Below are 15,783 nucleotides of genomic sequence, written 5' to 3'. Positions count from 1 at the left end.
AGTTGCAGGTCCTTCCTTCCTTCCATATTGAGGACTCTGGAACATGTCGCCAAGACTGAGTGGGAGGACCCAGAGAGAAGGCTGGGATAGTAAGAGATAAGGAACAGAAGGGCCATGCCTGAAGGCCTTATAACAAGTAGAGAAAATTTATCTTTATTCTGAGTTTAATGGAAAGTCACTTAAGAATGGTAAATGATGGGGGGAAGACAAGATGGGAGAGAACTAGGAGGAGGCGCCGTTTCAACCTGTACCCTAAAGTGAGCTGATTACCTACCAAAGAACTCTGATCACCCATGAAATCAGCCTGAGATTAGAATTATACATGTCTGGATCTCTATGGGGGCAGAAGACAGCAGTGGGCAAGTAAAGCAGAGTGGGAATGTTGGACTGATTTTGGAAGATAAACAAAAGGGGGAGGGAGCCACCAGAAGTGACCCATTGGAAAGTAATACCCCAATATGAGAGTGCCCTGCGACTGGGGACCAGCATTAACTTGGAGTCTGGTTGAAAGCACTCAAAAAGAGCAAAGGATTGTGGGGGGAAATTGTGGGAATTGGGTCAGTTAGGGACAGGGACTTAAGTCCCCAGACCCAGGACAGCCACCCCTGGTGCTGAGCCAGAGAGAGTGCGGCGAAGAAACCAGGTCTTGGTCCCTGAGCCACCAGCGTGCCTGAGAGCACGTGGGATCCAGCTCCTGTGAGGGGCTGGGAGCCTCGCCAGCCGGCAGAACCACAGCCTTTTTGCACTCCCCACACACACACCGTACCCGTGCTACCAGAGTCTGAATTGCACCCGCACCCTCCCCTGAGAGAGGTGCATGTAGGCGCCTGCCTGGTGCTCTCGGACCCGGAAAGTTTGAGCATTCCCAGCCCAGGCCACCAGGAAAATCTCAGTGTGCGATCACTGCTTGGAACCTTTCTGCGGTCTGGAGCTGCCTAGACAGCCGCCGCCGCTGTCGTGGGTACAAGCAGGAGTTCCTGCGTCCCCAGGGACCGCGACCATGCTCTGCCAGCGGCCAAGGGGGAATTTATGTGCCCTGCAGCACCCAGAGGGGAACAGACTGAGGTTTCTCTCTGAGAGGGAGGTCTGGGTGCAGTTTGCTTTCCTCTAAACCTCTAAAAACCATCAAAAGCTGTCAAGGTGAGAGAAAACAAACGAACGAACAAACAAAAAAACCTCCAGAGAACAAAAGCCTGAAAAACCGGTCAGAGCCCACCGCCTTGAGGGGGGCGGGAGGACTTAACTCAGGAAACAGTGCCTGAAAACCCACGTGGCAGGCCCCTCCCCCAGAAAGCCAACTGGAAAAAAAAAAGACAAGAGAACAACCACCACTACTTCATAGATACAACTCTTATTTTTAATTCGCTCCCACTATTCTGGTTCATTTTTTTATAGATAATTTTTTAACCTACTTACCATCACAGTGAGATGTCCAGTACATCAAATTCCATGATAACCTTTTAACCTGAACTTTTTGATACATATACCCATGTTTTTCTTTTGCTTTTCTATTTTTAAATTTGTTTAAATTTTAGTTTAGTTTAGTTTTTTATTTTTATTTTTTAATATTCATATAGAGTTAAACTTCAAGGTAGTCCCCTTTCCCCAATCAATGCTACCCCTATAGGTAAACCAATTTTTAATCCCCCTTTAACTTAGGAAAGTTGAGTCCCTTAACAAAGATATCAAGATACATCCAGGAAGAATCAAAATAAACTTCCTCCCCCACACTGAGAATTTATAACCACTCTCCCATCTTTTTCTTCTGCCAGTGTCTCTGTGTATTTGTGTTTGTCCTGGTAGTATATAAATCTTATACTTGGGGTTCTTTTTGACGAGGTTCTTTTTTTGTTTTGCATATATATATATATTTTTTTTTTTTATTTTTTATTTTTTTTTTTTCCTCTTGTCATCTAATTTTGTCAGTCTTTTTGTTTGTCTGTTTTTGTTTGTATACCTCATAAATCTTACCTTGGGGCCATTTGGGCTGGGCCTTCTCTTTTATTTTATCTTTCTTTTTTTTTTCCTGTCTCTCTCTCTCTCTTTTTTTTCTTTTTTCTTTCTTTCTTTTTTCTTTCTTTGGGTGGCAACTCTTGATTGCTCAGAAGCGTTCCAGGGTGCACCTCGACTGCACCACGGTCGATACATCCAGATACATCCGTTCAGCCATCTTTCACCAAAATGACTAGGAGGAGGAATGCCCAACAGAAGAAAAGTTCAGAGGCTGTGCCTTTTGCAACAGAACTAATGGCTATCGACATAGACATTATGTCAGAAAGGGAATTCAGGCTAACAATTATCCAGGCAATAGCTAGGTTGGAGAAAGCCATGGATGATAAAATGGAATTGATTAAGACAGAACTGAAAGCCACCAGGGATGATGTTCACAATGTTAGGGCAGAACTGAAAGCCACCAGGGATGATGTTCACAATGTTCTCAATGAGTTCCAATCTAATCTAAATTCTCTAAAAGCTAGGGTAACTGAGACAGAAGATAGAATTAGTGATCTGGAGGACAAACAGATAGAGAGAAAGGATCAGGAGGAAACCTGGAACAAACAGCTTAGAAACCATGAAAACAGAATTAGGGAAATAAATGATGCCATGAAACGTTCCAATGTCAGAATTATTGGAATCCCTGAAGGGGAGGAGAAAGAAAGAAGTCTAGAAGATATAGTGGAACAAAATCTCCATGAAAATTTTCCCAATCTCGCGAATGGAACCAGCGTTCATGTACCAGAGGCAGAACGGTCTCCCCCAAGATTATAGAATCTAAAAAAAATCAAGGCACCTGATAGTAAAATTGAGAAAGCATAATTGTAGACACAATCTCTTGAAAACAGCTAGGACAAAGAGGCTCCTTACGTACAGAGAAAAGCCCATCAGAATAACGTCAGACCTGTCCACAGAAACCTGGCAAGCCAGAAAGGGCTGGCAAGATATATTCAGGGCACTAAATGAGAAGAACATGAAGCCAAGAATACTTTAACCAGCAAGACTGACATTCAAAATGGATGGAGAGATAAAGAGTTTCCAAGACCGGCAAGGCTTAAAAAAGTATGTGACCACCAAGCCGACACTGCAGGAAATATTAAGGGAGGGTTCTATAAAAGAGGAAAAATCCTAAGAATAGCATTGAACAGAAATATAGAGACAATCTACAGAAAGAAAGACTTGAAAGGTAACACGATGTCAATAAAAACATATCTATCAATAATCACTTTCAATGTGAATGGCCTAAATGCGCCCATAAAATGACACAGGGTTGCAGATTGGATAAAATGACAGGACCCATCCATATGTTGTCTACAAGAGACCCATTTTGAACCTAAAGATACACCCAGACTGAAAGTAAAGGGATAGAGAAGCATCTTTCATGCCAATGGGCCTCAAAAGAAGGCCGGGGTAGCTATTCTCATATCAGATAAATTAGATTTTAAACTAAAGACTGTAGTCAGAGATACAGAAGGACACTACATCATTCTTAAAGGGACTATCCACCAAGATGATCTAACAATTGTAAATATCTATGCCCCCAATATGGGAGCAGCCAATTACATAAGAAAACTATTAATCAAGACAAAGAGTCATATTGATATGAGTACATTAATAGTAGGAGATCTTAACACGCCTCTCTCAGTAATAGATCATCCAAGCAGAAAATCAATAAAGAGACAAGAGCATTGAATGACACATTGGACCAGATGGACCTCATAGATATATACAGAGCATTCCACCCTAAAACAACAGAATACTCATTCTTCTCAAGTGCACATAGAACCTTCTCCAGAATAGACCACATACTGGGTCACAAATCAGGGCTCAACTGAGATCAAAAGACTGAGATTATTCTCTGCATATTCTCAGATCACAATGCTTTGAAACTGGAGCTCAATCACAAGGAAAAGTTTGGAAGGAACTCAAACACCTGGAAGCTAAAGACCACCTTGCTTAAGAATGCTTGGATCAACCAGGAGATCAAAGAAGAACTTAAACAATTCATGGAAACCAATGAGAATGAAGACACTTCGGTCCAAAACCTATGGGATACAGCAAAGGCGGTCCTAAGGGGGAAATACATAGCCATCCAAGCCTCCCTCAAAAAAACTGAAAAATCCAGAACATGCCAGCTGTCTCTGCACCTTAAAGAACTGGAGAATCAACAACAAATTAAAACAACTCCACACACAAGAAGGGAAATAATCAAGATTAGAGCAGAGATCAATTAGATAGAAACCAGAAATACAGTAGAACATATCAATGAAACTAGAAGCTGGTTTTTTGAAAAAATCAATAAGATCGATAAACCATTGGCCACACTAATCCAAAAGAAAAGAGAGAAAGCTCAAATTAATAAAATCATGAATGAAAAGGGAGAGATCACAACTAACACCAAGGAAATAGAAACAATCATCAGAAGTTATTATCAACAGTTATATGCCAATAAATTAAGCAACCTAGATGAAATGGATGCATTCCTGGAAAACTATAAACTCCCAAAATTGAACCAGGAAGAAATTGACAACCTGAATAGACCAATATCTAGTAATGAGATTGAAGCAGTGATCAAAAACCTCCCAAAAAACAAGAGCCCAGGACCTGACAGATTCCTTGGGGAATTCTACCAGACTTTCAAAGAAGAAATAACACCTATTCTCCTGAAGCTGTTTCAAAAAATTGAAGCAGAAGGAAAACTTCCAGACTCCTTTTATGATCCCCAAACCAGGCAAAGACCCCACCAAAAAGGAGAATTTTCAGACCAATATCATTGATGAATATGGATGCTAAGATTCTCAACAAGATCCTAGCAAATAGGATCCAACAGCACATTAAAAAGATTATCCACCATGACCGGGTAGGGTTCATCCCTGGGTTACAAGGATGGTTCAACATTCGCAAATCAATCAATGTGATAGGACAAATCAATAAGAGAAGAGTGAAGAACCACATGGTCCTCTCAATTGATGCAGAAAAAGCATTTGACAAAATACAGCATCCGTTCCTGATTAAATGCTTCAAAGTATAGGGATAGAGGGAACATTGCTGAACTTTATAAAATCTATCTATGAAAAACACACAGCAAATGTCATCCTCAATGGGAAAAAGCTCACAGCCTTCCTGTTGAGATCAGGAACACAACAAGGATGCCCACTCTCACTACTCTTGTTCAACATAGTATTAGAAGTCCTAGCAACAGCAATCAGACAACAAAGAGAAATAAAAGGTATCCAAATTGTCAATGAAGAAGTCAAACTCTCTCTCTTCGCAGATGACATGATACTTTACATGGAAAACCCAAAGGACTCCACCCCCAAACTACTGGAACTCATACAGCAATTCAGTAATGTGGCAGGATACAAAGTCAATGTACAGAAATCAGTTGCTTTCTTATATGCTAACAATGAAAATACAGAAAGGGAAATTAGAGAATTGATTCCATTTACTATAGCACCAAGAACCATAAGATACCTGGGAATAAACCTAACTAAAGAGGTAAAGGATCTGTACTTGAGGAACTACCGAACACTCATGAAAGAAATTGAAGAAGACACAAAAAGAAGACCATTCCGTGCTCTCGGATCGGAAGAATGAACATTGTTAAAATGTTTATACTGCCTAGAGCAATCTCTACTTTCAATGCCATTCCGATCAAAATTCCACCGGTATTTTTCAAAGAGCTGGAGCAAATAATCCTAATATTTGTATGGAATCAGAAGAGACCCCGAATTGCTAAGGAAATGTTGAAAAAGAAAAACAAAACTGGGGGCATCATGTTACCTGATTTCAAGCTTTACTACAAAGCTGTGATCACCAAGATGCATGGTACTGGCATAAAAACAGACACACAGACCAGTGGAACAGAGGAGAGAGCCCAGATATGGACCCTCAACCCTATGGTCAAATAATCTTCGACAAAGCATGAAAAAATATACAGTGGAAAAAAGACAGTCTCTTCAATAAATGGTGCTGGGAAAATTGGACAGCTATATGTAGAAGAAGGAAACTCGACCATTCTCTTACACCGTGCACAAAGATAAACTCAAAATGGATAAAAAAGACCTCAACGTGAGACAGGAATCCATCCGAATCCTAGAGGAGAACATAGGCAGTAACCTCTTCGATATCAACAGCAACTTCTTTCAAGATATGTCTCCAAAGACAAAGAAACCAAAAGCGAAGATGAACTTTTGGCACTTCATCAAGATCAAAAGCTTCTGCACAGCAAAGGAAACAGTCAAGAAAACAAAGAGGCAACCCACAGAATAGGAGAAGATATTCACAAATGACAGTACAGACAAAAGGTTGATATCCAGGATCTATAAAGAACTTCTCAAACTCAACACACACAAAACAGATAATCATGTCAAAAAATGGGCAGAAGACATGAACAGACACTTCTCCAATGAAGACATACAAATGGCTATCAGACACATGAAAAAATGTTCATCATCATTAGCCATCAGGGAGATTCAAATTAAAACCACATTGAGATACCACCTTACACCAGTTAGAATGGCCAAAATTAGCAAGACAGGAAACAACGTGTGTTGGAGAGGATATGGAGAAAGGGGAACCCTCTTACACTGTTGGTGGGAATGCAAGTTGGTGCAGCCACTTTGGAGAACAGTGTGGAAATTCCTCAAGAAATTAAAAATAGAGCTTCCCTATGACTCTGCAATTGCATTACTGGGTATTTACCCCAAAGATACAGATGTAGTGAAACGAAGGGCCATCTGTACCCCAGTGTTTATAGAAGCAATGGCCATGTTGCCAAACTGTGGAAAGAACCAAGATGCCCTTCAATGGACGGATGGTTAAGGAAGATGTGGTCCATATACACTATGGAGTATTATGCCTCCATCAGAAAGGATGAATACCCAACTTTTGTATCAACATGGACGGGACTGGAAGAGATTATGCTGAGTGAAATAAGTCAAGCAGAGAGAATCAATTATCATATGGTTTCACTTATTTGTGGAGCATAACAAATCACATGGAGGACATGGGGAGATGGAGAGGAGAAGGGAGTTGAGGGAAATTGGAAGGGGAGGTGAACCATGAGAGACTATGGACTCTGAAAAACAATCAGAGTTTTGAAGGGGCGGGGGTAGGAGGTGCGGGGAGCCGGGTGGTGGGTATTACGGAGGGCACGGATTGCATGGAGCATTGGGTGTGGTGCATAAACAATGAATTCTGTTACACTGAAAAGAAATAAATTAAAAAAATGTATCTCAATGAAAAAAAAAGAAAGAATGATAAATGATGGATTAGATTTGCACTTTCTTTTTTTTTTTTTAAAGATTTTTATTTATTTATTTGACAGAGATCACAAGTGGGCAGAGAGGCAGGCAGAGAGAGAGAGAGAAAGAGGAGGAAGCAGGCTCCCCGCTGAGCAGAGAGCCTGATGTGGGGCTCGATCCCAGGACTCTGGGATCACGACCCAAGCCAAAGGCAGAGGCCTCAGCCCACTGAGCCACCCAGGCGCCCCTAGATTTGCATTTTCTTAAGAATACTTGGCAGCAGATTGTAAAATGGATTGCAAGGGAATGAGAGTGGAAGTTGGAAGACCCAGTGGAGAAAAGCAGCCTGAAAGAAACAGTGGGATTAAGGGAAAGTGGCAAAATTCTAGATTTTATAGTTCTGATGGTCAGGATTTTGTGACTGAGTGCCAGTGAGGCAGTAAGAAGAGTCGCCATGGTAGAGACAAGAAATGGGACAGTTTGGGGGGCATTGGCAGGAAGATGAGAAATTTAGTTTTAGATTGCTGGGTTCAGGTCAGAGGTAGTTGGATTATAGGTTGGATGAGAGTCATCAGCAAGAAAATGGAAATGAATTCCATATGAGTGGTTATAATAATGTAGAATGAAAAGAAAAAAGACCAATAGCAAGTATCTGGGGGACACTGATATTTAAAAGAAGAGTCAAGAAGAAAGATGCCTAGAAAGGTATTGGAAAATGGGGGGTCAGAGGAATACCTGGAGAAAATGGGGTTATAAAGCAAGGGGAAGAGAGAGTGTTGAGGTGGGGATGTTTAACAGTGTGTCACATGTTGCAGGGAGTTCAGACAATGGAGCAACTCAGACATGTTTGCTGGATTTAACAACAAAAATGTTGGTGACTGTCAAAGAGCACAGTTTCACTCAAAGGGTGTATGTGTATGCAAAAACCAGACTGTGGTAGATTGAAGAGTGAATGAAGCCAAAAAAGTGGAGGCAACTCTTTATCATAAAGTCTTGATGGCAAGAGGAAGAGAGAGCGTGAGCGCTGAGATCCCCACTGCTGCCTTGGACAATTTGCATTAACTCACTTGAGTGCCTTCCTAAGTACTAGCCTTTATGGACTGGATAATTCCCCCCCACAACTGCTCTGCCTGTTTATGGCAACTTTGGTCTCCCCCTACCACCTGAATTATGCTTCCAAGGTCTTGTCATTTTTCCTACTTGCTCTCTCCCTCCCAAGTTAAATTAGGACAAGGGAGCCCCATCCAGAGAATAACAGTATATTATAAGGAAACAAGCACTTTTGAAAATGCTACTCTTCATACGTGATGACATTCTTTGGCTAAGCTATTGTGTCAAATCTGAGATCCTGAATGTGGCATTAATGTAGGAAAAAAGAGTGTTATTAAGATCATATTTCAGTTATATTTTAGAACAGAACTAATACTAAGAGTAAGAAAAAGCCATTCCACCATCAAAGCAAATCTGATCATTCTAAATTTTTTTTATCTTGAGATAGTGAGCTCTGTCACAAATGATTGGAACATGCATTTGACTTCATAAATCAGTTTCTTCCATCAGTGTTTTCTCACATCAGTAAAATTGTAAGTCAAATCCTAGGGAGAAGGTTTTTGTAGATTGGGCATAAATGTCCCCTTGGATTTAGGTTCTGCTGGGATTATAAATCAGAACAGTTGTAACTAGCCCAGGGACCAGGACAACAAGCTAGGAGATGTTGCTGATTCTGAGCACAAGGTAGACAAGTCCCTAAGTGAGAGGGATGTTTGTCCCTAGGAAAGGTTGAAGAAGCCTGTGGAATCCGTGGAGAAGAGGGAACTTTGCAGTTAATGAAAGATAGGATCAGAAGGAAGGAGGGGAGAGGATGTGGAACACATTATTCTCACAAGTTGGAGGGAACCCAAACCAGGAGGCAGCAAAATCTCCAAAGGGGAAAAGGAATTCAGGCAGAACTGTGGATTTCACTCAGCCTTGTAAACAGTGTAGGATAAATTGCCTGCATGGTCCCTGAAGCAAAGAGTACAAATAAGCTTGAAATACTTTGATGATTATATAGAACCACTGATTGAGACCCACAATAGTACAGACAGAAAGAAAAGTTTAAGGTCCCCAAAATGCCAGGTTTATTGAACCAGGTAGGATCTTTTTTCCTGTTCCACAATTTATTGGTTTCTCTGACGTATTCCTACGTTCCTCATGTCCTCATGAACATTTTCATGGCATATGGTATGCCCTGCTTTATCAAACTTCTTCTCAATTCAAAAACTCAGTGATCCAAGCTGTGGTTACATATCTTTCAGTCTGACTTCTTTCTGCTTACTCTTCTAAGCAAGAGGATATTTGTTATAGTTTCCATGATGAAACACAACTTTGGAAAATCCTTAGAAGCCCTCCAATTCAGGTAGTTTCCATCTAGTTTTTAGATGGTGCCTGTAAAATCACTGTGGATCAGTTTTCCTCACAGGTTTAAGGGCTCTAAAGCTGTTCTTCTGGGAGTAGAGGGAATTTGTTTCTGCGTGGTTGGTCTGTCTTTCACTCCCTCATTCATTCTACAAATGTTACTAAGCCATCCTATGTGCCAAGAACTGGGGGAAAAAAAATAAAACTTTAAGGTTTGCAAAGCACTTTCAAATGTATTATCATTCCAACTTTAAAATAAATGTGTGAAGCATATGATCATGTCATTCCCCTGCTTATGAGCACTCAGTAGCAATCCCCAGCTATACGATAATGCATGAACCTAATGTGGCATTAGGTTTAAGCCCTGGCTGTCTGGAACCATCTCCCACCAGTCCCTGGAAGAGCTATAACTAGTAATCTTGTTGTCTTAGGGTCATCAGCAGGAGGCTTATAGTCAGATCCTCAGAGATGGAGTTATATGGGGTAAGATAGAAAGGAGGAGTGGCCTCCTCACACAAACTCTTTGTCCTCTCCACCCTGTAAAAGTGCTCCAGAGGGTATCTAGCTACAGGCTCTGATGTGCTGTTCAGATACCAGGTGTCACACCAGGAATGGAAGGCTGAGACATTGCAAAAGGTGGTCCTTTGGTGGTCTCTCTTCCTGCCTGTGTGTTATGTGCTAATGACATGGAACACTATACAGTTTCCTCAAACTTGCTAAGCCCTCTCAGACCTCCATGACTTTGGACTTGGTGTTGCTACTGGAATGCTTTCTTCATCACCCATACCTATAGCAAACAGCTGGCTAAGCATCTTCCACTTAGGAACAGACTTCCTTCTGACTTCCATTAGAGCTAGTTTTACCGTAAGTTCTAAGAGCAGTTTTTTCCCACTTCTAGCCATTCAGCTGAGGCTGGGCATGACAGCTGAGTCATGACACCAAAGTGTGCATTTATTTCTATTAAGTGAAAATAATCACCAAAACATTTAGAATCAGATAGCAAAAGCAAATGGTTAATATTATTTTTAGCTTGCCTACCAGTTGTTTTCATACATATATCTTTTATGTGAGTAAGCAGAGCATGTAGACCACATCAGAAGATGGAAGACAGAGCAAGAATTCAATTCCCTGTGTAAGGAATTTTTTTTTTTTCTGTTCTGCCCCCCACCCCCAACAAAAATCTGTGAAAACTTTTTTGGTTTATAGATTTATGTTGGCTGACTCTGAGTGATTGAGATAATAGAAGTTCAATAACCATTTTTACTCTGCAGTCTTGAGATGATCATCTTTTGGGTTATAATTTCATTTGGGGGAAGAAGGGCACAAAAAAGATGTTCCTTGCAACTCAAATAGCATCTTCTTAGAAAAAAATCTCCCTTTCTACCCCATCTAAATTTTCAGTCACATTTAATTCTTTCTATCCCCTTTTCCTACTTTATTTTTTCTCCTATTCACTTAAATTATCAAACCTACTATCAATTTTACTTATTTATCTTGGTATTATCTGTCCTCCTCTACTATGTAAACTTCTTGAAAGATTTTTGTGCTTTGTTTACTCTTGGATCCCAAGAGCAAAAAACAATACCTGGCATATATAATAGGTGCTCAATAAATACTTGCTTAATGAATGAACACCTTGTCTTTTCATCAGGAATGTATCTGCTGCAAGAAGGGGTTCCCTGTGCTCCCAGGCTGTCCATGGGGCTGAAATATCTTTGTGTCCACACTCCAGAAGCAGACCCTTTCTCAGTATATACAGGTTCAGCCTCAGGCATGTCAGTGACAAAGGGGGCTCTGTAGAACCTGGGTCCATAGGTAAGAGAGCAATACCTTTGCTCTTTTCTCCATTTTCAGTAAATACATGTTTATACAGGTCTGGGGCATACTATAAAGTTTAAACCCTTGGTTATTTATTTATTCCTCAACCTGCCTTTGTGAGTAAACATTTTCCTAAGTATTTCTATAAGAATGACTATTTTTGAATGAAAGGAAGAGAGGAGTAAAGCATAATAATGAGGTTGTAGAACTTAAAGCCTGATTTCTTTTTAGTTGAAGCCCTGATTCTTCCACTCATTAACTTTGTGACCTTCCTCAGTTTCTTTATCTGTAAAATGGGAATGATAATGTTACCTACCTCGTGGAGTGCTATGAGGGAATACATAAAGCAATTAAAAGGTTGTCTGACACACAATGACTCATAAGTATTGGCATTTAATACTATTTATTATTATTCCTGCTTGAATAATGATCTTGAGCTAAACCAGTTTACTTTTATTACTAGTGGTAAACATGTAGATACATTCAATGTTACTGCAACTGATATTATAGTAAATGAATTTGGCATTTTATTAGCCAGTATTCCCTCTGGGCTGGCATTTATGCATGTGGACCACAAAAATTATGCTTATAATGATATGTCTGAGTCACTGGGAGATCTTGAATTATCTTCTGAATTATCAGGGTTACTATAGCTCTGGGGTTGAGTAGATTTTATTATAAAAAGAAACTAGAAGCTCCTTTTGTGAAATGTAGTAATCCAGAAGTAGCAGTGTACAAAAATGCTTCAATTAGTTTATATTATTGAATGCAAGGGATAAGTAGTACAAAGACTACTCCAAATATAAGGAAATGAAGACAGTTGGACAGGAAACCAACAATATGCTGTGTAGCCGAGCAGCTCATACTGGGAGTCCAGAGGTGCTGGCTAATTGGGCCAACACTGGATGATTTGAGCAAAGATACAGAGGCCTCAGTGTTGCTTGACACATCTCAGTCTGACTTTCCTAAATCATTCGTTTGATTTGGAACTCCAAATCCCTCCAGCATATTCAGGACGCTTTATAAATCAGATGGTGCTCACCAGCAGTCTTGGTTCTTGATCTGTATTTCCACCGTTACTGCTTTCGTTAAGACACATTACTGGGTCCCTAATGTGCACAATCTTTGTGAAGGAGATAGGCTGAGATAAGTAAATACTGCCTTTGAGGGAAACAGCTGTGTGAGTTCTTCCCTTCATGGGTCTTCACTGAGGTCATGGGGGAGATTTAGATAGGGGGTAGGTGAAAGCAGAACAGTAGAGGTTGAATAAAGAATGGAAAAGGGATTAAATTCACGAAGGCAAGGAGAGTAGATGGTAAGCAGAAAAAAAATGGGAATTTTGAACCTTCAGGGGCCAAAAGTTGTAAATGATGTTTGCTTCATGTTTGCATATAAAATATTAGTTACCACATAATAAGCAATGTAGTGTTACTAAAATCTGGAGGCTCAGAGAGGTTGTCTATGGCCACAGAGGTAATATTTAGGGGGTAGGGATTTGAACAAAGCTCTGTCTGAATCCACACCCTGTGTTCTGTGGCACTTAGACTTAGTTAAATGGGGCAGGCAGATAACTGAGGAGAAAGTATTAAAAAATGTCAACCATTCACAAGAGTCTAGAATCATAAGGAATAAGCCATATAGTGCATAAAGAATGATAGCTTTTTTTGGAATGGGATTTTTAAAGGAGCAAAATTTTAAATGCTTTGATGCTTTAACTTTACTCCAATATTAGAGTTTTATTGGAACATTAGTCAGACATCATGTTGAAAATACTGGATAGAGTTACCATGGACTGAAAATGATTGAAAGAGTATAGCAAGGGCCAAATGGGGACAAGTAAGGAGAGGAGAGGAAGGGAATAGGAGGTGTGTGTGTGTGTGTGTGTGTGTGTGTGTGTGTGTGTGTGTGTGTGTGTGTAAGAGAGACAGAGACGGAGGGAGGGAAGGAGGAAGGGAGGTGAGTGTGTGGTGGAGGAGGAGAGGAAGAGAGTTGCATGCTAACACTAATTCTAAGCTAAGACCGTTTCCATGGCTAGAAGATGAACAGATATGATATTTGTAGCAGGGAGAACAACTCTCCACCCACTCCCATACCCCACCCAGGTTGCATCTGAATGGTGCTTTTCGTCCATCTCTAGCTTATTTTCCACAAAAGAGCTAGAGTAATATTTCTTAAACATAAATTCAATTATTTAATAGCTCTGCTTAAAGTCCCTCTGTGAATTCCCACTGCACTCAGAATAATACCCAAACTCCTACTAAAACCTGCCAAGCCCTACATAATCTGTCCCTGCGCACCTCTAACTCCATTCTCTGCACCACAACACTTTGACTTCTCTACTCTTATAAGCTGAGACTTTTCCTGCTACAGGGCCATTGTACATGCTACTTCTTTTGAGAGAATATTCTTCCCAACACACTTCAGTACTTACATATGATCTCATCAAAAAGGCCTTCCCCAACCACCCTATCTTAAGTGACTTTCCCTTGTCTATCATTTCACCATTTTATTCTCTTCTTAGTGCTAATTGTAATTGTAATTTTGCATCTTGTTTGCTCATTTGTTTTGTGTCTTTTTCACTAGAATGTAAGCTTCATGAGGGTAGGAACCATATCTGCTTGCTATGTCTAGTAACAAGGGACTCAGGCCTCCTTACAGTGTTCCGGGTGGCAAAGACACTACTTAAGAATGAGATAAAGAAAAGCAGTCGGTGCTTGCAATGCTTTGATGAGGTCTTCATATAGTCAGATGTGACTAGGGGGTCAGTGAGCTCTGTTGCAATAAAAAGGAGTATTACTAGTAATTATCTCTTTAAAAAGGTGGATGTGTAGGCACAGTTTTGAAGTAGAAGGATGATCATGGAGAAACTACTGTACTCTGCTTACCATTGAAGGCAGGGTTAAATTGAGGTAAATGGACTTTGAAAATTGAGGTATGGTCTCTAAACATTGAGCACTGTTTATTGATGGGAGGGCTGTATGTTTGTGGAAGAAAGTGTATGTGTGTGAGTTTCTGTGTGTCTAAGTCTGTATATACGCACACAGACACATGTGGGATTTAAGAGCTGCCCACTGGATAACCAGAAGAGAGAGAAGCACAACTGTTCTCTCACAGATGGAGAGATTCTGAAGAGAACTGGTCCTAGGAGACGCTGAGCTTCCCCCACAGCCTTCCCTCCAATACCCACCCACACTCACCCCCTCCACACACACGCTTTGAGCATTCTATCCTGAGTAACTCAGGTTCTGGGAAATGTGGTACAAAAGGCTTGAGTCTGTATGTTGTTGCAACTGGGATGGAACCTAGGGGACTTTCAAAAGCAGGGTGAGACCTGGCAGTGACTTGAAATGGCAGCCTTTCCAACAGGAAAAGGCAGACTTCAAACAGAGCCAATTCTAGAAACTGGCATTTCTCCCTGAAAATGTTTTTTCTTTCTTTTTTTTTTTTTGTTTTTAGATTTTATTTATTTATTTATTTATTTATTTGAAAGAGAGAGAGAGAGTGAGAGTGAGCAGGGGGAGAGCAAAAGCGGGGGAAGAGGCAGGAGAGGAAAGAATCTCAGGCAGACTCAATGTTGAGCACAGAGCCCAACACTGAACTCAATCTCATGACCTGAGCTAAAGCCAAGAGTCTGAGGCTTAACCAATTGAGCCACGTAGGCACCTCAGGAATGATCAATTTTTTTAGTCATGCTACTGTTTCCTTTGGGTTGTGAGAATAGTCTGGTCTACTAATACAGTGTAAAATATTTTCTCGCATAAATCCCTCAGTTAACTCCCCAGTCCTCTAATGTCATCTGGTGTATGCACATGGTCTTATGAAAGTGGTGTTGTGAGGAAGAAAGGATGTGACCTTCCTCACGTCCCTATTATACCGAGCCCAGCATGATGGCAAGTTTTCCACTGAGGAGGGGGCCTGAAGTTCAGACTCTTGCAGAAAAGTGAGTAGGTTTGTGGTGGGGGGATTGCCATGAGCTGCACATGGAAGGGGAACTTAGCTTGGAGAAACAGCAGTTGCTTAGGCAGTGGACGAGAGATAAGACCTCTTATCTCCACAGATACACTGGAACAATATATGTGACCCTTCCTTTGCCACCCTGTGTCCCACTGATCATAAGCATCCCCCAGGGTTCTTGTTACAAATACCAATTCTCTGGTTCCATTCCTGAGGTCTGGAATATTTTCTAAGCATCCAAGTGAATCTGATTAGGGAAGTGTGGAATTCAGTGCCTCGAGGCTAGGGGACTTTTGTAGGGGTGGAGGAAGGCTGACATTGTGGTCACTCATTATTGACCCTGCTTCAGAGAGGACATGTAGAAAAAGTGATG

General features: G+C 40.9%; 1 long non-coding RNA gene across 4 annotated transcripts in view; it reads left to right on the top strand.

The window, feature by feature from the left end:
* LOC125096325 (uncharacterized) overlaps window positions 1-15,783 on the top strand; it is a 140,664-nt gene that overhangs the window by 77,284 nt on the left and 47,597 nt on the right. The window lies entirely within an intron of this gene.

This window comes from Lutra lutra, chromosome 3 (assembly GCF_902655055.1).
Source record: "Lutra lutra chromosome 3, mLutLut1.2, whole genome shotgun sequence".
Taxonomy (NCBI): domain Eukaryota; kingdom Metazoa; phylum Chordata; class Mammalia; order Carnivora; family Mustelidae; genus Lutra; species Lutra lutra.
This window is presented reverse-complemented; position numbering and strand designations above follow the sequence as displayed.